Below are 24,379 nucleotides of genomic sequence, written 5' to 3'. Positions count from 1 at the left end.
CTTTATTTTTACACTTGAGGAACATGCATTATTTAGCAGCGGACTTTCAAAAAACATTGAAATGCCCCTTGTAAACATGGTTAAAATGCCTTCCTTTCCACGGGCTTTGCTCCTCTTTGTAGCAGTGGGATTTCGGGAGATTTCTCTCTTTTCCTTTGGTGCCAGATAAATCTTAATTTCATTTGGCATGTGGTAAATATTTAGCTTTACTCCTCTGGTGCTCAGAGACATTTACACAGCTTTGGGGTGACTTGGAAACTGTCTTGATAATTGGCTACGTTTTCGTAGAGATCAAGAGTGATTTTCCCTCGATTAAATTTTCTGTTTTGTTTTTAGTGAGTCCTTAAAAAAATTATCAAAACCAGGTGCTTCTTTTGCTTGGATGCTTTGCACATCTGGAACAAGGCAAAAACTTAAGAGAGAGATTTCAAGTCATGAGCTACCTTAAAAATAATTAAAATAATAATGAAAATACAAACCCAAGTCAATCACTGCCCTGCATGCACTCACTCTGCATCTAAGAAGAATCAATGCACAAAATCTGTGAGGAAGAAGGTGCAGACAGAGGCTGCATTATTTATCCTTCTCCCGCAAAGACACCTTTGCATGTCCGGTAGGAGACAAACGAGAGAGAGAGAGAGAGAGAGAGAGAGAGAGAGAGAGAGAGAGAGAGAGAGAGAGAGAGAGAGAGACTCTTTTGTTCCTCTCAAACACCTGTCAAAGAGTCTGCAAAAGTAGAGAAGCCCGCATGAACAGGAGTAAAGCTCAAGGTGGAGACCAGGAAAATGTCTAGCGGATGGTAGACCTGGAGTTACGTTGTGATTACTTCAATGCAGAAAATATGGACCTTAGTGAGGAAACACCTGTGCATAAAGACGTGCCAACAGTCAAGATAGTGAGGGGACATAGGAAAAGGTTGAGCCTCATGGAAGTGCAAGTCCTGACCCTCCTATCTGCTGCCTGTGTGATTTCCAGCGTAGCAGTTAGCCTGTCTGTGCCTCAGGCTCTTTCCTCCAAACTAAGATAACCCAACCTCTTCCTTCCTTCATCTTCCTATTCCCTCTCCCTCCCCTCCCATCTTCCATCCCATCTTCCCTCTCTCCCAACCTCCTTCATTCTTTCCTTCCTCCCTCTTTCTTTCTTTCCTTCTTTCCTTCCTCCCTCCAGTCTTCCTTCCTCTTCTCCTTTCTTCCTTCTTCCTTCCTTCTCCCTACCTCTCCTGTTCTCTTCCTCCCTCTGTAAATGTCAGGCAGAGTAGGTGGAGGGGTTACAGTAAACATCCCGGAAAAGCAAGCTATCAACTATCATAGCAGAGCAATAACAGGGAGGCCCTACACAGAAGAAAGCAACAGAAGAAAAGAGCTCATTTCTGACCATGTCCATGAACATATTAAACAAAGTAAAGGTAACAGAAAACCATCCAGTGCTGGAGAGCAGCGGGACTGTGACAGGGGACACAGAAGACTTTTGGAGGATGCAGAATGCAGTCAAGCAACCACCCCGCACTGACACTCACAATTACCAAATGCTTGCAAAAGACCCATTGATTTCAGGGTAACTGGTTAGGGAAACAGGACCTAAGGGGCCAGACCTTTTAAATGAAAAAAATGCCACCTTTTAAGTCCTATATCACCCTTACGCTTAAAACGGTTGGTGGCTTACCATCAGAAGTTCATAGCTCCAGGCCTGCGAGATGGCTTAGTGGTCTACAAGATGGCTTAGTGATCTACAAGATGGCTTGGTGGTCTACAGTGCTTCCTCCAAACCTGATTGCCTGCATTCTCTCTGTGGGACCCACGTGGTGGGAGGAGAGGACCTAAATCTTGAAAGTTTTTTTCTGATCTCTACATAGCACCATAGCATGAGCTTCCTCTGACAAATGATATGTATATCAAGTCTTAGTAACCACATCTGTGAATTGTGGAGAATGCTTTCTCAATTAGTAACCCTTGATTGCTGTGAATTCCTGACAAAAGCAGCTGGGAGAAGGAGGGGCTTACCCCGGTTCTCAGTCTGAAGGGGTACGGTCCTTCTCTATGGCTATGGCACATTGGCACGCAGCTCCCTGGAGGAAGAGGCACAAAGTTGGAACAGTTCATCTCCTCATATCTCCAGGTATAGAAAGGGAGAGAGAGAAACATGGGTGTTCATCTGATGGTTTTCTTTTTTCCTTTCTCCTCCATCTAGAACCCCAACTAACTGAACTTGCTTTCATGTTCGGGGCGTGCCCAGCTAGACGTGAACTCGAGTTCACATTCATGGTGGGTCTTTCTTCACTTAATCCTTTCCAGAAACATTCTTAGACCTGCCAAAACGCACCTCCAGGAGCTACTTAATCTGATCAGGCTGACAACCACAGTTAAGCAATATGTGACCACTAATCTTGGGTGTTGGTCTGGAGTGGTTAGAGGGCAGGGAAATGACAAGCGTTCTGCAGAGCTTTCTAGAGCTGTAGAGGCAGGACTGTGTTCAGATGTGGAAAACTCACTTCTACGCGCCTCTCTGCCACCTGGAAACCCTTACGACACAGATGAGCTGTGCGGGCAAAACAGAGATGCCTGGAAAGGCTTGCCACGGGCTTCCCAGTGTAATCTCAGAAGGAGTAGCAAAGGCGAGGGTTTTGGAACCTACCTCACCTATTCTGCAGGGGGTCGGGGGAAGGATCATGTCTGGTATTCTCTCCCGGGGACAAGAAAAGTAATTCTTACCTGAGTTCTTAGGGTCAGAGCCTGGTCCCTGTCAGCCCTGATAAACCAGATCCAGCTGTCCATCCTTAATAAAGTGATTAAGAAAACAAATAATAGTAAAAAGCAGAAAAGGCACATTTATTCAATATGGTACATATTGGCAAGAGGGATGGAGAACTACAATGGCCTCCCCTTCACCATCAGCTGTCCCAGTCTGTCTTCAGCCCTCAGGCATGCTTTGAGGCATAGCCGCAGTTATTTGGAGCTAAGCAGTCCTGGGTGAGGGTGACGCCTTGCCCATCACTGACTGGGTTCCCATCTCTCCTGAAACCCCTGACAAGTTATTAATCTCTATCCGGGAGACAAGTTTCCCCATCTTGCTGGGCCAGGGGTTAGTCTTGTTTCTTCTCTCAGTAGGAAATTTGTAGGGCGATTCTAATTTCTTGGCGTCTGTTATTTCATAGTCTGATAGTCAAAGGGACAGACACAGGTATTTTTCAGAATATCTTCCTTCCTGTCATAACTACCACATAACTCCACCTTCTGGTCCACAGTTTGGCTTAAGTCTATGGTCCAATGAGGATGCAAGAGGTGCCCCTGTAAACATGTATTTCTGATGAAGTCAGTCATCTCCAATTCCTCAGTCAATTCCAATTAGAGCCAGCAAGGATGTTTTGGCTATTTCTAATGGTTTGCATTCTGGTGCATGCCTTTGACTACACCAAACATACAACTGTTTAATTGGCACAGAGATTTTATTACATTGTATAATGACTGGCAGGAAAACACAAAACATGGTAGTCCTATTGAAAGGATCTTTTACTGGATTTCAATAAATGCCACTACTTTCCCCAAGCAGAATCGCTTGATTATTAAAAAAAAGAAAGACAGAAAACTCACTTTAATGTAGGTCTTGCTGGTAGAATGATAAGGAAACTGTCACTGGTGATCTGAGCTGCTTTGAAGACTGTTTGCTTCGTGGGAACTCTTTGAAGCACAGTTTCCTTTGTCTCCTTCAACGGAGTCTCCATGTCGGGGGTGGGGAGGGAAGCTCAGTCGGTAGGGTGGTTGTCTAGCATGTATGAAACCTTGAATTTGATCCCCAGCATCTCATAAAGTTGGGCATGATGGTACATGCTTGTAATCCCAGCACTGTACTAGTAGAAGCAAAAGGAGACAATGTTCAAGGTCATCCTTGTCAATAGCAAGTTTGAGCTCAAAGGAGTCTTCTTGGCTTTGCTGTGTTGGGTATGTTGGAGTCCCCTTATGTTTCTGGGTTGGTTACATTGGGTGTGTTTTGTCTGTTGAAGGAGCTCTGTCCATCAGTCAATTAGTTTGGGATGGAGTTTTTGCCAGAAAACTTTATTTCAAAGCCCTGATGGATTCTAAGATCCTTTCTCATTATAGAAGCAGAATCAGGAAACCCGGATTCATCCCAATGTTGAATATGAAGCTATTGTAGAAAACACAGGCAAATGACGTCTCTGGTCTGAAGGCAGTGAACACCTATGAAAATGCGTCCAGAGGCAAACATGAAAGCCAATACCAACTGAACCTAATTTGTGTACATAAAGAACAGTGTGTGTGTGTGTGTGGGGGGTGGGTGTGTGTGTGTGAGCATGCACGTGCTTCTGCATCAGTGAATCTTTGAAACTACTTAACAACAACTTTACTTGCTTTCCTGTGTGTAACTAGAGCAATCAAATGAGCTGCTTTTAAAAAGTCACACTGAACTTAAGGAAGAAAGAAAACAGAGGAAGGAGAGATGGTTCTGCAGGCAAAAGTTTTCGCCACGCAAGATGTCCAGAGTTTAGCCCCCAAATGCGAAGAACCAGATGCACTGGCCTGTGTCTGTAAGCCCAGCACCCTTACAGTGATATGCTGGACAGTCAGCCAGAAGCAGACAGATAGCCAGCAGCACCAAAGTGTACCATGGCAGACACAAGAGAGACTCTGCCCACAAAGAGAGGTAGAAGGAGAGGACTGAGTCCAATTAATAGTCCTCTGATTGCAGCACGAACACTACAGTACATGCACACCTACACTCTCAAACACACATGTTAATAATACATAAAATAAAATTAATTAAAAAACTGTCACCTGCTTCTCACTTCTTCATCTTCTAATAAACAACTAGCCATGGCATTTGGACTTAGAGGGGCAAATCCATTTTAAAGTATCATAAGACCCAATTGAAAAATATTGGGTGATGGGTTGTTCATAGGAAGAAAACTGTGAGGAACAGTGTCAGGACCCAGGAGGCAAAAGCTTTCAAGGGCAATGATATCTCCAAGGAGAGTAAGAAGAATTTGTACAAGCCTTTGATTCTGTCTGACTTTTTGAAAGCACAAAGAGGCATCATATTTAATTTATAGCGTTATATAAGCTGCTGCAGTGTGTGTGTGTGTGTGTGTGTGTGTGTGTGTGTGTGTGTGTGTGTGTGTTTCAAAGCATAATCCTGACATACTAGTTTGAATTTTGCATTACCAGGCAACAACAATTCTAGGGTCTGAACACTCATAGCAGAGGACCAAATTCAGGGAAGCAGAAGTGTCGCAGCAATCCGCAGAGCTGGCGGCATTTCCCCTGCCTATAAAACCAATTTTAACTGCACAGAGCCCCTCACCACATTGCATCTGGGAAACGCAGAAGCTGCACATTAAGCTGTTATGAATAACTGCTGGTGGGATGGCATGGAGAGGAAACACATCTGCATTTCACTTGCACTCTCACTGCAAACCCAAAACCTCCTGACTGCAGTTACAGCTCCTGTGAAGCAACACGGCTGAAAGGGGAAAGATTTGCTGGGAAGCATTTACCACGCTTTGATATTTTAGCCCTGTGATCATTTGAAGCCTCGGCTGTTCTTCCTGGCGCTGGTTACTGAATATTATAATATAGATGGTTTGCTTGTATGGAGGAAAATACAATCCAAGTCAAGTCTAATTTGACTCTGACTCCCCTAATTCAGAGGCAGTGGAGCTAGGGTGAAAGCTGTCAGGCTAGCCTCAGGGACTGTAAATATTCCCTTGCTTAAGAAGCTAGGAGAGCTACACTGGCTGATTCCAGCATGCAGCTTCTGACTTCCTCACAGTGTTGAAGGCAGGTGCTCAGGTATCGGTCGGTGTTACTGTAAGGAATCCAGGGTTCTGGAGGAGGGAATTTGAAGCACCTGGGACTTGCCCGTGGTAGGAGAATGATTAAGAAAAAACAAAATACACTAGGGGGCCAGGAAGATGGCTCAATTAGTGAAGTGTCTGTGTGCAAGCATGAAAATGTGAGTTCAGGCTCCTAGAAGGCACCAAAAAAATGCTAAGCTTGGGTGTGGTAACACATACCCATGCTGGGTAAGGGACTGGAGACAGAAGGGTTCCCTGGAGCTTGTTGGCCATTTTGGCTAGCTGAATCAATGAGTGACAGCTTCAATGACAGATCTGGTCTCAAAGCATAAAACAAATAATTAAATAAATGTGGAGGGCAACAGAGAAAGAGACCTAAGTTTGACCTTTGGCTTCCAAATGCATTTACACACAAGTGCCCACAGAGCTCCCCAATACACGTACACAAAATCCATACACGTACCACACCCACATGCACATACCACATCCACATTCACACACAAAGAAAATCATAGTGTACTATAGACTGTGTATCCAACATTTAAAAGGACGAGAAGAAGAAGAAGAAGAAGAAGAAGAAGAAGAAGAAGAAGAAGAAGAAGAAGAAGAAGAAGAAGAAGAAGAAGAAGAAGAAGAAGAAGAAGAAGAAGAAGAAGAAGAAGAAGAAGAAAAGAAGATTATTAGCTGGCTATTACCAATGTAGTGTTCAACTCATCATCTTTTGTAGTATTTCTTCTATCCACCCTATTTTCTGTATGTAAGATACTAGAAACAATGACTTTTTAATTTTTTCCTAGGTACATGTAGACACATATTTTTCAGTGCCTTCCCTGTATTCACATGGCAAAACACAACTATTAATAGTCTAAGGAGATCCTTTTCTGGCATCTGAGAGCATCAGACATCCATATGCTACACACACACACACACACACACACACACACACACACACACACACACACACAGAGAGAGAGAGAGAGAGAGAGAGAGAGAAAGAGAGAGAGAGAGACTAAAATAATCATACACACAAAATGAAAATAAGTAAGCACATCTTAAAAAAATAAATGAGTGAGATCATGAGATGAGAATATGTATTTGGGCACAGAAAGATGGCTAGGTCATTAAGAGCCCATGCTGCTTTTGTTGAAGACCTAGCAGAATTCCACTCTAGTTGGTTCACTGCCCGTGACTCCAGCTCCAAAAGATATGACTCCTCAGGCCTCCTTCAGCACCCGAATTCGCCTGCATACAACCTCCTACCAGAAAACATGTACATAATTTAAAATAATGAAAATAAATCTTAAAACCATGTCTGTTACTGTGTAGGTTGTTCCTTAGAAGATACGGGGAATGACGTCTCAAGATCAGACTCAGAAAGTTGAATTATGAACCGGAAGCAAAGTGGGCTGTTTAAGACCTAGGCAATACCAGCAACTACAGTTCTGGGTTGCAGGTGCCAGGATAGATGGCTGGTATGTGATAGCATGCATTTATCATGGTTGCCCTTGAAGCTATTATTGTCCCACAATAGTGGTGCAAGACTTGATATGGGAGGTTAAGCTCACTCAAGGTGTGTAGAAATTCCAGAATTGGCACTGTTGTCCAGCTGTGCAGGTCTAGCCCATGTCTGCTGAGAAGAAAGAAAGTGTCAATCCTCATCTACTAGATTTCCTATGTCTTGGAAACTGAGAGATATTCTGATAAGAATAGCTAACTAACTCTGTCCTTCAAAAATGGCTGCTATATAGTCCATAAGTATTTTTAATGCAATATTTTGTGATCCGAAGTATGTTTTTCCTTTTCTTGAGAACATATTTTTTCTCACATAGTACATGCTCATTACAGGTTCCCCTCCCTCTACTCCTTCCAGGCCCTCCATACCTCCCTTCCCAACCAGATCCATCCCCTTTCTGTCTGTCATTAGAAAAGAAAGCGGGCTTCTAAGCGATAATAATAAAATACAATGCGATACAGCAAAAGCTAACACATTGGAACAGGAAAGAACAAACAGAAGGAAAAGAACTCAAGAGAAGGCTTAAAAATGGAGACCCACTCATGTGCACACTCTGGAATCCCAGAAAAACACTAAACTGAAAGCCATAATATATACACAAAGGGCCTGTAAGTAAAAAGAAAAAAAATTCACCATAGTTTTATGTATTATTTGAGAATTTCATAACTATACAGCGTTTTGATTGTACCCACACATTCATCTCTCATTTGCTCTATTTTTTAAAAATAACATGTTGAATCTGATTAATACTTCCCACATATGGATGGGTGAGGGGACATCCAGGAGAGCACTGCTTGTCCAGGTCATTTTTCATGTCTTAAACACTCTTCCTTCTGACTCATTTCAATGTCTCAAAGAATATTGGCCTCCAGATATCAAATCACTAAGATGAGATGTATATATAGTCAACATTTAGACTGATATTTTCCCTAGTGGTCCAACACCTCAGTCTTAAAGGCACAGGCTTCATCACACATGAATACACACAGGCACATACACATGGCTCAGGGAACACCGAGGAAGAGAAGGCAGACGGAATAAACCAGGAAGAGGATGGGAAGAGGTGCTGTGAAACATTGACTTTTGGATATAACCTGGCTGCTGCACTCACCAGTTTAGAGCATCTGTGGTTAACCATACACTGTCAAGCATGTCAACTGTCTAGGATGGACTCAGGAGAGGCTTACAAAGATCCACACCTATCCAAGGAGTTGGTAAGTCATTGGTGTCTGGGGAAGGAATAGTTAATGATCTTTGAGGGGTCTGCCACTGAGTATGTTGCCAATGCTCTACTGGGTCCCATATTATATGCCTACAACAGCGTAATTGGATTCAGTTGGTTATATAGGAAGAAAGGAAGGAAAGAAGGAAGGAAGGGAGGAAGGAAGGAAGGAAGGAAGGAAGGAAGGAGGGAGGGAGGGAGGGAGGAAGGAAGGAGGGAGGGAGGGAGGAAGGAAGGAGGGAGGGAGGGAAGGGGACATGAGATCAGTGGGAAGGATATATTGGAAAGGGATCTGGGAAGATCTGAGGAAGAGGTCGTGGCTATGGACGTGGTCAAAATACATTGAAATTCTCAAAGAATAAATAAAACTATTATGTATATATAAGAAGAATTGTGGCGTATTCTTTGATTCTTGGTTGTTTTCCCTTCAAGAACTAACCCTCTCAATTTTACCAAAGCATATTGGGAGAAAGATGGTCATTGTGACCCTAAAATGTTCAGCTCTGAAATGAACTAGATTTGGGCACATAATAGATGGAAACAGCCTCAACTCTTGGGGTTGGAGATGAAAATGTCCTTTTCTTCACAGAGAACTAAATTGACCTAGATATAGCAATACAGTGTTAGACTTCTGCACTTTTTCCCCATAACCTTTGTTAAATATTTTATTAATGTCTGCACCCACTCTGTGTCAGGAAACAACCATATGCTGTTGAAAAGGCAAAAATAAATGAAGACATGTCTTGTGCCCTCAGGGTTGGTTTGAGTAGAGGAAAGGGAGAAGGCTTTGAAATCTCATGCTCCTAGGGTCTAATTCAAACTCTACTGGTTTAGTGGCAATTGATTTATCCTACTCAAGCCTCAGTACCCTCATGTAAATATAATAATTTTCTGCTTTTTAAAAAATGGAACCAGATGATATTCAAGAATAAGGAATTTAGAATAAGACTACCAGGCATTATAAAAGATTAAGACAAGACATCTGTAATAAGCCACAGTAGAAATGTCATGCAACTGTGTGGTCTTGATGGAGGTGGATTTCTCTGATTTTTATTTCCTCTCTAATCTTATTCTTTCTCATTGCTGAGGACAAAAGGGGCCCTCTGTGGTTACAGAATGTGGTACTACCAAGCAGAGTTTCAGTGACCAGCACTGTGGTAAGGGGATGTTCTGGAGATAGTGTGGACTTGGAGTTCTCCTTGTTGCCCTTACTCCTTATCTCTCTAAATCTGCAAGATAATTGCATAATCACTAGAAAAAGCCATGTAGGTTGTTTACTGCCTTGTCGTGAACTGTCCTAAAATGTACAAGCTCTAAGCTTCATATATGCATTAGCTATCGGTTTCTGAGTCGGGAGGCAGGATTTGGCCAAATTGGCTTTGCCTGTGCATATTTTACTGACCGTGATCAGACAAACTAGGGTCTCATCCCAAGGATTAAGTAGGGAGGGATCTGCTTCCAAGCTCAAGTACTCATTCACACAGCTTCTGGCTAGATTCAGTTCCTGGCAGGCTGTTCATTAAAGGCTGTCCCATGTTTCTTAGTGTAGGGTTTCTCATAAAACAGTTCACAAGGTGACGTCTGGCTTCATCAGGTACAGACAAATGAAAAACAAAGAGGCAAAGAGATAGAAGGGAAAGAGTGAAGGAGACAGGAAAGAGAGATGGGATGAGGCAGAAAAACAGAAAGGAAGAAAGAGTTAAGATGCTTGCAAAACATAAGTGCATATCATATCCTCAGGGAGGGAAGAACAGATGAAGAGAGGGAGGGAGGAGAGAGACAGACAGAGACAGAGACAGAGAGACAGAGAGAGACAGAGATAGATACAGAGACATAGAGAGAGACACAAAAGAGAGACAGAGATAGAAGAGGGAGGAGATAGAGAAACAGACAGAGACAGAGGTGGGGGACAAAGAGGAAGAGAGAGATTACTATTCTAGGGAAACCACTATTTGGTTTTATCTGCTTAGTGAAAGCTAGTATTTAAGTCCAGCCATAGTCAGGGGATGGAATAGGAATTTGGAAGACAATTACAGGAGCATGTGGGTACTGGGAAGGAAATATTGTGGGAGGGGTTCCTTGTAGATAACTTAGCCATGTCCTAATTCAGGACTGATCTTCAACACACTCTCCAGTTAGGTACAAGCCTCTGCTTTCATACATGCTCACTGCGAAAGGAAGCTTTTGGGCCAAGGCTATTTATGTTACTAACAGAAACATAAATATTTAAAAGGCAAGTTTACAACATGGCCATTCAGCAGAACAATAGTAGGCTTCCCTTATGGCCTGTGAGCTTTCCAGCCGTGGTTGGACTAGGCTTATGCTTCCAGGCATGACTTCCCTCCTTTACCACTGCTGAGGAGCAGTAAGGGAATGAAGAAAAGACTTATGTGTATGCCTATGCACACGCACGGAACATCTGAGATTGGGAAAAGTGTCTCGATGGAGTAAGAAGGCTAGGCTGACTCCATGACAGGCTTCAGATTGGCAGTTCAGGAGACTAGGCCTAAATCTCTGTTTCCAAGAACTGGACAAGCCCAGGCAAGTCCAGACCTCAGAATCTGCTCTGCCATCTGGCCCGAGGCAAGGACAATGAGTCAGCAACAGTTTCCAGCCTCCATTCCCTGCTAATAGTTCTGTAATGTCCCTAGAGATTGAGCAACATAAAAGTCACCTACCCCAGAATTCCCCTAATGTGCTTTAAATTGGGCCTTGGTTGCCTCACTCGGTTGCCTCTCCATCTTGGAGTAGGAGACCCCAGCATGCTGGACTTCTGCATAATAAAACACTCTTTGCTTTTACATACTATTTGCGTTTTGGATATCATTCTTCAGTAAATCATGGACCCTTACAGGAGAAGCCTCAGCATCCTGGAATCTCAGCACATTTATTATATATCCTTGAACTAGGAAGCAGGGGCCATTGCATGCAGGTGAAGAAGGAAGCTGGGTTAATACATAGAGATAAACAAGGGGGCAGTCTTACTGTGTACAGCTGATCTCCATAGACGTCTCTGTAGGGGAGCTGCCTTTGGGGTGTAAACATCAGACAGGAAACAGCGCTATGGTACACGCACTATCAACACTCCGTCCTGAAGATGGCTTTGCGACCCCTCTTGGCCTCACTGGAGGAAGGCACTGCCTACTGCCTTTGAGCTGAGGCACTGGCTTTCTTTGCATGCCTGTAGTCACATCAACCACACAGTTCACTCAGGGTTCCCTCCTTCCTCCTACAGTGTAGGAAGTACAAGTACTGTAACAGCTTCTGGGCCAATTCCAGACCGCTTTCTCTACTTCCTGCAGCCAAAGTAAGTAGGGGACTTCTCAGAAGTTGGGTCTTCATATCCAGTTAGGGTGGAAAACAAAGAGGAATGACAGTTGCTTCGTTTGCTTTGGGGGACTTCTAGGATTTCCCTGGCCAATAACTCTTAGAGAAGCGTCACATTTCCAACTCAGATTTTCGTTTGTTAAAAAGCTGTGAGCTCTGTGTATGTGTGTGTTGGGGGAGGAGTATAAACTTGTATATTGACAGATGAGCATTTTTAAGTATTTAAGAGTGGACGTGCACATGCTTATGGAGGGAAGAGGTCAATTCTGAGTGTCACAGAAGCCATCCACCGTGATTTTTGAGACAGAGCCTCTCACTGACCTAGAGCTCATCGAGTGCGCTAGGGTAGTTGGTCAGTGAGACCCAGGAATCTGTCCATCTCTGCTGCCCTAGCATTGGGACTAGAAGTCCATGCCACCATGCTCTGTTCTGTTTATTTAACCAATTTAAACTCATGCGCATGTATGTTTTATCTGAATGCATGCTTCTGTGCCAGTGAATGTCTTGTTCTTGGCGAGGCCAGCAAAGGAAATCTGGTTCCTTAAAACCTGTGGTGAGACAGTTACAAGACACAATATGGGTGATTAGAATCAAACCTGGGACCCCTGGAAGAGCAGACAGAGCTCTTAAATGCTGAGTCATCTCTCCAGCCCCACGTTTTTGTTATTGCTTTTTAATGTGGTTTCTAGGAAATCAAACTCAGGTCTTCATGCTTCCAAGGCAGTTACCTGACTGACTTATCTCCTTTTACCAGTCCTAAAAGCCTCAATTCTTGATTCATTATAATTCCTGAATCTGCACAAACATCACTTTATAGTGAACGGCAGGTTTAGGAATTCTTTCATTTATTCATATATTCCTCAAGCTGTCCCTTCATTTCTCCATCCATTAGTCCATCCATCTATCCATTCATTAGTCTGTACACTTGTCCATCCATCCATCCATCCATCCATCCATCCATCCATCCATCCATCCATCCATCCATCCCTTTGTCCATGTATCCATCCATCCATCTTTACATCTACCCATACTCCTATTATTTTATCCTCCAGGAGATATTATTTATATAAAAACACCTCAATATTTGTATTTATCGAAGAAGCACAACATGTTCTTTAATTGTGACAAGCTTAGTCATGCTACATTCATTTTAGATTTTTTTCCTATTTTTCTTTTCCTAAGTAAACGTAAAATATAGGCTAGAAACCTTAGACTAGAAGCCTGCTATAATTCCACACTTGAAGAATAATAATGACTAACATTTGGCTGCATTTCTTTCCAGAGTTTTCTACCCATATTTTGTAGATGTGAAGTGTTATATACATGGAGTACACTTTGTATCGACTTAATAGTCATTGTTTACATTTGTCTATTTCATTGGATATTCTATAATGTCTTTCACTGTCTGCAAAATATTCCACTCAATTGCTTTTTAGTATTTTATTTATCTGTGGCTTAGAGGTATTACTCTTAATGGCATTATTGCTGCCATAGAAATAAAAAATAAACTAAAATAACAAAAAAAAACCCTGATGTCAGAAAACATACAGAGAAATAAAAATGAAATGCCCCAAAGTTTCACCTAGCTTAATTCTTTTGTGTTAGGTTCCCAAATTACTTTTGGGTAGCCTGACACATCTTTAATTTAAGCCCTAATTATTGTACATAATGCAGCTCACACCTGTGGCGATAATGCTTTATTAGCATTAAAACTGAAGACATCAAAGAATCATATCAGGATAAAATGTCTATTTCTAATTTAATAGAATTGCAATTAAAGCAAATTTGATCTGAATGAAATTCCATCATAACTGGGTATTTTTTTTTATTCTGCACAGTGAGTGAAAATTATTCTGCCCTAAATTGAAGATTAATAACACGCTTTTAATGTTAAATGTAGCAATTCAAGCATTAGGTTGTAATTCAAGTTCAACATCACTGAACATTTTATAAACTTCACATTTTAACATCTCTGAGAAGCGCTCCGAGGTAAGTGCATTAGTGCTAAATGCATTAATGCTATTTTTCTTTATAAATGAGCTTATAACTGTGTTGTTACCTTCATTTGAATATTTTAATGAAGGAATAATATAGGGAGAGTGCTCCATTTTCACAAGGTAATTGTTTCTTCAGTGAGTGGCTAAACTTGGGCAGAAAGTGGAATTTATCTCATTGAAATTCTATTATGGCTGTGTGGCTGATGCTGGTTGTCAGAGGCTCTCATTACCTGGGAACTGGGGCTTCCTGCTAATGTTCCTCTTCCTGATGACATCGCAGAGCTGCCCCACAGTGTAATCCTGTCCTCTGGCAAGTCGCAGCAGCAAACCTTTGGTATCTTGCACAGATACTTGGGCTGAGCACTGGGAATTTAGCCTGATGAAGAATTCTGGTTGAGATAAGTTCAGATGAGCTAGACAACCCAGGTTTTCCATAGAGTCTAAGATGAGGAAAAGGTATGCAATAGTTTTCCAATTTCTCAAAGCTGGGTCAGGACCTATGTGGTTTTGTAGGAGAAAAAGCTTCAGTTTCCTCATGGTTCCTGGATCGACTCCATATACTGTGCTACTTTTAAGTTTCTTTTAACAGTAGGTGGAACGTTTCTTCTCCAGTTTTAGAAAAGATATTTTTTATTTGTGTGAGTGTGTGTGTGTGTGTGTGTGTGTGTGTGTCTGTGTGTGTACACACGCTTGAGCATGCACATGTGCATGTATGAGTGCAGTAACCATGGAGACCAGAAGGCAGAATTGGATTCCCTGTAGTTGAAGTTACAGGCTGGTGTGAGCTGACTGACTTGCTACTACAAAGCATACCTGAGTCCTCAGGCAGAGACGCCAGGGCTCTAATTACCAAGCCCTCTCTTCTGCCACCCTCTCTGTTCTTTGGAATCTTGCCTAGAATTCTAATGGGTCTTGGCCCAAAGGATGTCACCAGAGGGTTTCTCTAACTAGGGGCACTTTTGCTCCTGGAATTCTGATTCCACCATGAGATCAAGTTCAAGATAGCCTACTGGAACATAAAACCTCGCAGAGAAGAACCAAGAGCTCCATTTCAGGGGCTGTAGCCAAGGCAGGCTGGCAGAATGATATTGATAATACCATGAGGAATCTGTCCAAGTTTAGAGGAACCTCCCACCAGAACCCAGACTAATGTGACCCACATAGATTATTTGGTGTTGCTATGCTAGGACGCTGTGACGTAGAAGAGAAAGGGTTTGGCTCAAAGTTGAGCATGGTGGAGCAAGCATAGCAGCAGGAGCCTGAGCCTGCCTGGCAGTTAGTAAGCAGGGTGATAATGTTCCATCTGTATGCAGGAAACAGAGATAGAGAACAAGAAGAGAGGGATATAAAACCTCAAAACCCACCAGCCACGACCTACTTCCTCCAGCAAGGCTGTTCCTCCTGAAGGTTCCATAACCTTTGCAAGCAGCACTACTGACTGCGGACCAAGTCCTCAAATACATGAGCCTGTGAGGGACATTTCCCATTCAAACTGGGGCACAATAGGTGTGTCTGAAGAAGTCGCTGTCTAAAGCTGTTATGCGTAACTGATACAATGCAATGTGTCAGCTACAACCCAGGCGATCAGGGGTAAGTTCTTCTCTCTTGTTCAGTTTTGTTTTCTCCTCTGTGAAATGGATGTCATCAGATTGCCTTGGATTAGAGATTGGAGCTATAAAATATTTAGTCAGTTCATACCACAGAAGCGGCCTCAGGGTTCGATTGTAGCTGAGCTGCTTGTTGTTGGTCTCCACAGGGTGGCTACTCAGTTCAGGGACACATACTCCCACTTTCCAGTCAGGGCTTGAGAATGCCGATTCTGAAGAAAAATCAGCACCATGGTATTCACACACATACACAAACATGTCCACAAGTGTGCACAAGTGCACATATATACATGAGTACAGGTCAACTTTGGCTTCTGTTAGGGTTTGTTCGTGGGACCTGGAGGTCACCGAGAAGGTTAGGCGTTTTGGTCAGTCAGCCATACATGGGTGCTGAGGATGCAGGTGCAGGTCCTCATGGTGGCACAGAAAACATGCAGCATCTGAACAAACTCTACAGTTTGAATTTAGATGTTTTGCTCCTGTGTTTCAGTGACGGTATCTCTAGAATAAAGATTATTATAATATCTACCTCACAGGTAGTGATTTAGTCTGTTAAAATAAAATACTCAACTTTGAACAGCATGCAATAGTCATTAAGTACAAGTATTATTAACAGTAAGGGTTTGCATGCTTATAGATCTTTGTGTACATACAAGTATTTACACGTAGACATTATTGGTTCTATAATGAATAATGTAAATAATTTTTTAAAAACATTACAGAAAATTGAAATATACACCTATATTACTAGCGCCTGAGCTATGATTAAATGTCCACCAAAAGCAACTTAGGGAAGGGATTATTTTGTCTCACGGTTTGAGAGTGCAGTCCGTCAGGGTGGAGGATGCATGGCGGCAGGAATGTGAGGCAGCTAGTCACAGTATCTGCAGCCAGGAAGCAGAGAGAGATGAATGCTGGTGCTCAGCTCACTTCCTCTTTTTATGCCATCTATGACTCCAGGCCATGTAATGATGCCATCCACATTCTCAGAGCATCTTCCTGCTTCAATTAACTGCATCTAGAAGCTCTCTCACAGACACCACAGACATGTGTTTCATGACTATAGATCCCAGCAAGTTGACAGTCAATATTAACTGTCACAGTGCCCAGGGGTGATAGTATAATGGATCTGATTAAGTTATCAATAAGACTCAATCATCACTGCATAAGCAAATACATTCCCCACAATACACCCCTCTGCTTTTTCTGGGTTTCTTACAAAAAAACCATAGTATCATCAATATTCATTTTCACCCAGCCCTTTGAGCTTGAGTTTTAATAAATACCATCTGTCATGTAGTATTTCCCACACTCTGAATGTTTTCTGATTACATTAATTTTGAATATTGCATTCTTCTGTTCCCAGTGTTTCTTATATAGTAATATTTAAAGCTTGGTTGATATTGGTTGGCTTCAGTGATGTTTATGAGGCCAGAGGGGAGTCCAAAATACTTCAGAGATGGGATTATAGGTTTGTAGTAAAGGGACAGCAAATAATTCACTATCTCTGTGCTGACTGGTCAAATGTGGTTATTGACCATATTTTATTTTTAAATATTTAAAAAATAATAATAGTTTTATTACATCGTGACTTCTCACTCTTCTCCCAGTCCCTCTCCTATCATCTGGGACTTGTCAGATCCCACAGTCACCCTTACTGGGGACCATCTAGCCTGCCTGTGTCTTCTGAAGACACAGATAAGCAACTCAAACTTGGCTTCACATCTCAGTTTACTGAGTTATCCCTCTATGACTCTACACACATCAGTCTTTATCCTCACTCCTCTATCTTGTGTTTCAGAGTTTACAATATACGCAAAGATAAGCAAATAGCTAGAGAGACAGAGCCAAAGAGACAGGCAGGGAGAGAGTTCTTGTTCCTTTTCATTGCTACGTATGGCTCTGACATGTGGATTAACCACATGCTTAGCTCAACCTGTTTCTCTTTCTGGCAACATTCTTTGGTCCCAGTCTCTTGATGGTATGAGTAATTTTGCAATGAGCAGCTCTAGAAATTATATGTGTGTGTGTGTGTGTGTGTGTGTGTGTGTGTGTGCGTGTGTGCTTTCTTTGCTATGATAAATGTAATGTCTTTTCAATGGTTCATGTCTTCATGGAAAAGCAGAGCCATTCTGATAGGCTTAGTTTGTGTGTGTGTGTGTGTGCATGTGCATGCATGTGCGTGTGTCTGTCTGTCTGTCTGTGTTTGTGTGTATGTGTCTGTCAGTCTGCCTCTGTGTGTGTGTTTGTGTGTGTCTGTTTGTCTCTGTGTGTGTGTATGTGTGTGTGTCTGTGTCTGTCTGTGTGTGTGTATGTGTGTGTATGTGTGTGTATATGTGTGTGTCTGTCGGTCTGTGTGTGTGTGTATGTTTGTGTGTGTGTATGTGTGTGTATGCATGTGTGTGTGTGTGTGTGTGTGTGCGTGTGCGTGTGCAGAGATGCACATGCTGTGGTACAGGTGTAGATGTCAAAGGACAACCTCAGGCTGGTCTTCATCTTCCACCTTGTTTGAGACAGCATTTTTTGTTCACTGCTGTAAACACCTGGCCAGCTGCCTGTGTGTGCTTTCTGAAATTCTCCTGTCTCAGTCTCCATTTCATTACAGGAGCACTAAGGTCACTATCATGGAACTAATACCTCAAATCTTCTATGGTTTCTGGGGATATGGATCAGATCCTTATCCTTGGAGCAGCACCTCCTCTGCTCCAAGCATTGCATCTTAAGAGGTGCCTACGGTAGATATAAGGAGCATCTGCATTTCCTCTTACATATACCTCCTCTGCAGGATATGCCAGTGGTCAGACAACATAGGATCTTAAGATGGGTGGTCACTTGAAAATTGAAGACTGAGCAGTTCATCTCAGTCTGTCTCTGTGGTATTCATTCATAAATGGATAGTCATTTTGATAACTGCTGAAAGTGAGCTTGAGTTGCCAGGAGAATGAAATCTCTATGTATATAACTCTTATTCAAGAATGTCTCCTTATCACAGGAGCAACTTCAACTTCAAGCTTCTCATCTCTTCTTGGTATTCAAAGGTCCGACTTATGACATTAATACTGGAAGAACTACATTGTGAGCCACTGAGACTCTCCTGTATATTAGGCCTGGCTATTCCATCCTTAATCTGAAATTCAAAGACAACTGTCTTCTTACTGGCCTTAAAAATATCTCCAGAAAAGAAGGAGAGCATTATGGGCATCTCAGACTGGTGAGTGAGCTCAGCACATGTGAATTTACATTTGTGAAGTTATATTAACAAATATAATTAAAATTAATTATATTGTATTACTTTATTTTTGACAGCAAGCTCCTAACTAAATGAGCCCAAGGCACTTTGCAACAAGAAACCACCAATCAGCAGGCCTCCACTTTTTATTTAAAATAGTATCCATTCAGCCAATTCTGTAGGATGACCCCACTGCTTCAGTTGTAGAGACCAGGGAGATCAAATATGTGCCCACATTCATTTAGACTCACAATTCAGTACACTTTATTCTCGTCACTCCAGAGTCTCCTTTCTCCTGTTCTTTCTCCCCTCTTTTTGACGATGTTTCCCTCCCCAGCCTCTTTCCTATCTCCCCCCTTCTCTTCCATTTCTCCCTTCCCCTCCCCAACAATTTCTCCTCTTGTCCCATGTCATCTTATTTTCTTTTTCCCCTTTTCTCTTCCCTCTTCTTTCCCTTCCTCTCCCCACTCGTCTCCTTCTTCTCTGTTCTCTTCCTTCTTGAACATCTCACTCCCATCACTCTGACCAAGGACTTGTGTTGTATGCTGAGGCTAGTCTCACACTCACCACTCACCATCCTCCATTGCCTCCAAGTTCTGATAGGACTAGAGCATGACACTATACACAGAGCTCTAAGACATCCTATACATATACTATAATTTACACTGTATCTGCATACTCACTTTCACAATGACTGAGGGCATTGTGGATCCATTCTCCGTATTGTCCATCATCTACATCTGGACCTACCTGAAGGTTGTCAGGGACAACTGGCTGGCTGGGATGCTCAGGCAAAGGGTAGGCTCTTCCTTGAACACTTACCCATATTTGGGGTTTTAATTTTCCTAACTAATAACATAGCATGCTATTTAAGAGCTATAGTGAAGTCAGCACAACACCCCAGTCCTTGTGAAATGTCTTGGCAATGACTAAGCTCTCCCTGTCTTGCTGGAAGAAGCTCGGCAGAATGCTAAGTGATGCCCACACATCTTTCTCCCTCTACACTAAACAATGGTCTGTTGACCACTGTTGTGACTCATTTTGCACAATGAACAATAAGCAAAGGAAAGTCCTATCCGCTGGGCTGCATTCTGTGTCTGTGTTATTTCTTTTCCTGTTTACTTAGTAGGTAGCATTTATTTACTATGTGGCAGGTAACAGAGTATAAAGAGACTTCTTTCTCTTTGTTAAACCTGCCTCAAGACTTTCCTCCAGGGACTTGACTCTCCTGAATTTCTTTCACTCACACAATATTCCTGTCTTACATGGAAGACATCTTACATAAAGCAAACCTGCTCTCTTTCTCAATTTTCTACTGCTAAACACCTTCACATGACAGAGATCAGCTGAAAACCAAAGTTAGCGGTAACTTCTTCCATTGTAGATTTTACATGGAACAATTTAAATTCACTTTTAATTGGCATATATCTTACTTGAAGGGCAGAAATAGAAGGTTTATATTTTAAGTATGAACTTAGCATCCTCTTTGTATGTCTGTCTCTGTCTCTGTGTCTGTCTCTTTCTTTGTTGCCCCCCCGTGTGTGTGTGTGTTTGTGTGTGTGTGTGTGTGTGTGTGTGTGTGTGTGTGTGTGTGTGTGTGTTTCTTTTCTTTTCTTTTGAGACAGGGTCTCACTTGTTAGCCAAGACTGACCTTGAACTCATGATTCTTCTGACTCCATCTACTTAGGGGTTGAAATTACAGGGTGTGCCAGCATACCCTGCCTTTATGAATATGGCTTTCTCCTAGCATCAGTTCTTATGTGGTTTTATTAGAATATACTAAATGATTTGGATTAATGAATCGCTTCGTTTTGAGCCTTAAGTAGGACCAGTGGAAAGAATCTGCATTTACACTGAGCAACTCAAATAGTCAACCATAACTGAGGGGACCCTGTGCTAAAGGAACTCTCTGTTCCTTTTCAATTGAGAGCTCTGGGTGCACTGTCTGGTAAGGAAGGAGATATACACAAAATCTTAGCACATTCATTAACCCAAGACAACCAGTGAAATTGAAAGGCACTACTTAACCAACCTCAGAGTTTCCTGGTGCCACTTCTCAGGAAAACACCTTTAGCCATAGAGCAGTCTGCCTACCAAGGACAGAATCATCCCCCAATTGTCTAATGAAAAAGCAACTCTTCAACAAGGGTACAGCATTAGACTTAGGAAAAGTTACAAAAAGTGGTGAACAGACTTCCCCCTCTCCCTCCTGCATTAGCACTTTTCTCCTGTTTGCTTGATGATAGGGATTTTGTCTGGAGTGTGATAAAATGTCGAAGTAGTTTTCATTATAATTGCCCAAATTCACAGATGCTAAAGACTTTTAAAATTATTTTGGGGTCATTTGCATTTCTTCTTTTAAGGACTGTTCAATATATTCTCCATTTGATGATTATAGATAGAAATATAATATGGTATAATCACTATGGAAGCTAGTTTAGAACTTTCTCCAAATACCAAACAGATCCAGAGAATCATGCCAGACATACACTCAAAGGATTCAAACTTTCACCCTTAGATGTGCTCGTGACCACATTGATCTATGCTGTATTCATAACAAGAAAGATCAACTGAGATGTCCAGCAACAAATGAACAGAGAATGAAATTGTGGTACATACATGCAATGGAATTTTATGTAATCATAAAAGAGGAGTGGAATTATAAAATTGGCAGAGAAAAAGGATGGTTTTGTAAGTTCACTATATTAAACGAGGTCATCAAGTGTAGTCAAGAAGACTATCACCACATGGTCTCTTTTATGTGTGGATTCTAGCTTTTCACTTTTTATATTTGTGTAATGCAGTCATGGTTGTGGGTTAGGCTGTAAATTTATAAATGGATACATAAGAGGGGAAAGGAGGTTTTAAAGGAAGAGATGGGAAATGGTATAGAATAAATGAGATATGAGAGTCCAAAGGGGGTCACTGAGAGAAGGGTATGAGTTAGGGAGGAGAGTAAGAGTGCAGGGAGAAAAGTGGGGGAGAAGGGTCAACCAAAAATCCCCCATCTCTCTCTCCATCTCTCTCTCTCTCTCTCTCTCTCTCTCTCTCTCTCTCTCTCTCTCTGTGTATGTGTGTGTGTGTGCTGGAGTTCAAACCTAGAACTGTATGTGTGCTTCACAAATGAGCTACATACACCCCCCACTATGGTATATTTGATAAGAGGTTTCCAGTGAGACATGTCAAACTCAGGGTTCTCCCACCTGGCATCCTGTAGATGTTAAACTTACTGCAATGCCAGGTGAACACAGAACTCCTTGGGACCCGTAGAGTTTCCAGCAGACAGAGTCTCTTTATCTAGTTCTTACAGTAGCATTGATCATTAAGATATTAAGCATCACTGTCAGTGTGGGGTGTGTGCTGTATCTGTGTCCATTGGAGGGCATGTTTCAAAGCTTCTTGTCTTTTTCTGCAGCATCTCTTCTACTCCCAAGAAGTTCTCACATAAATAACAGCCAGAGTGTATCATCAGTTTCTATATGTAAAGAAATTCAACAAAAAAAGAAAAACTTAGGCTCCATATAGAACTTGTTTTACTATTGGTTCAGCCAACAGATATGTTGATCCTTCTATTTTTATTAATCCACCATTTTTTCTATAAGAAAAACTTTGACAGTGTCCATCTATATCTTTGAATTCCTCAAACCCTGGCTGAACAGCTGTTGTGGCTGATCTGGGATACACATGTTCTTGACCTCAAATCACTCATTTTCTATCAGAGAAGACCAAAGCCATCAGTCCATCAAAGTAATGTGTGAACGAAAGTCACAGTGAACACTTATGGATGTCTACTTTTCATCTATCTCTGCGTTGAGAGCCACAGATGACTCTGATGATCTTGATTCCTGTCACATACTGCTGCACACCTGACAATGATGGACCTCATGAGATGTGGATGAGATGTAGGTCGCGAGCAGGTGTACTTCAACCTCAGTTTTAAAATCGTATTCCTCGTCATCTTTGTCATTGTCCTCCTCCTCCTTCTTTTGGTAGGGAGGGGATAGGTATGAGGGTGGGATGGGGATAAGATGTCAAGTTAGCTTTAAACACCTTTCATAGCTAAGACTGACCTTCAGTCCCTGATCCTCTTGCCTCTGCCTCTCAAGCATTGGGATCACAGGTGTGCAATACTATGCCCTGGGGGTGCTGGGTATCAAACACAGAGCCCTGGACAAGTCATGCAAACTCTCTGCCAACCTAGTCACAGTCTATACTTACTTCACTTTTTATGCTGTGAGACAGTCTTTAGCAATGACTTTGACTTAACATCCTCAGTGAAATTGGACAATACATATTCTTTTCTGGCATCCAAAGAGCACTTGAAATAAAGAGCTGTTCACCACCCATAAAGCAATCTTCACCAGGTTTCACACCACCAGTGTCATGCATAGCACGTTGCCTTTCGGGTTTCAGTGTAATTAAGCCAGAAATATGTTGTCAAGATTAGATATTATAAATGTAGATCAAATTTTTAAAAATTACTTTGAATGCATTTCAAAATAATTATAACTAAAATACTAAATGTAAAGGTTGAAATAAAGTCATAAACAGAGTGCATCATACTTCTTTTAATACATTAAATGTTAGTATAGGTACATCAATACACATACAGATTATATATATATACATATATATATACACATATATGATATAGACTCACACATATGTATGATCTCATAATTTAAGAAGGTTGGCAACATGATAATAGAATAAGCAAGCACAGAGTGTATAGCGAAAGAAGAGATAATTAATATGAAATGAAGAGGCAGAAAATAAAAAGTAGTAGAGTAAGAAGTTGGTTCCGTTAGATAGACCAAGTCAACCTAACCCTGAAAATTAAGAGGAAAAGAGGAAAGAGCCATAACAAGTACCTAATGTAACAAACAAGGAGTGACGTCACTAGACATGCAAGAGGTGTAGACGGGAATTATACTTGGGGAGACAAAGAGCTTGTATGAGGGGGCAGAGAGAGAAGATACATCCTTTGTAAACCCTTTGGTACTGCTAGGTGTGTTCATTCTCTATTAAAAAGAAAAAACAGAATTAATAAGAAAAGGGTTGGCTTAAATTCAGGTTTTGCCAGCAGCTTCTTGTTTATTTGTAAGCATTGAGACACAGCCCAGGATGCCCTTGGACTCCTGATCTTCCTGTCTCTACTTCTGAGGGGCTGTGATTTCAGGTGCATGCTACCCTGCCAGGATTTTTTTTTTTTTTTAGTAAAATAGTATCTTTATTTATTCTTTGTGTGCATACATATTTTATTCATACTATATACATATTCATATTGTGTATGTACATGTTTATGTTGTATATATATACACACACGGTCACATTATATTCATACATATTTCATTCATGTATAAAATATGTCTTGATCATGTCCAAACCTCAAACCATACTCCTCCTCTCCTACTTACTTTTTTTTTTGAACAGGGAACAGATTTTATTCTAAAAATAGCCCTTAGTAACAACCAGATACCAAAAGTTGGTCATTGTGATAGAAGAAAAAGGTAGAGCAGTTTGCTCTAATTTCTTCCCCGAAGCTCCTACCTATTCTTTTTTTTTTTTTTTTTTATTAACTTGAGTATTTCTTATATACATTTAGTGTTATTCCCTTTCCCTGTTCCGGGCAAACATCCCCCTCCCTCCCCTTCCTTATGGGTGTTCCTCCCAACCTC

General features: G+C 41.7%; 1 long non-coding RNA gene across 1 annotated transcript; it reads right to left on the bottom strand.

Moving 5' to 3' along the window:
* Positions 1-3,488: 3,488 nt before the first annotated feature.
* LOC116910000 lies at positions 3,489-14,173 on the bottom strand. Its single transcript, XR_004389121.1, has 2 exons — positions 14,096-14,173; positions 3,489-4,193 (listed from the first exon to the last, which is right to left on the bottom strand). It is a non-coding gene; the product is annotated as an uncharacterized LOC116910000 (long non-coding RNA).
* Between the last annotated feature and the right edge of the window lie 10,206 nt (positions 14,174-24,379).

Source organism: Rattus rattus, chromosome 9 (genome assembly GCF_011064425.1).
Source record: "Rattus rattus isolate New Zealand chromosome 9, Rrattus_CSIRO_v1, whole genome shotgun sequence".
Taxonomy (NCBI): domain Eukaryota; kingdom Metazoa; phylum Chordata; class Mammalia; order Rodentia; family Muridae; genus Rattus; species Rattus rattus.
This window is presented reverse-complemented; position numbering and strand designations above follow the sequence as displayed.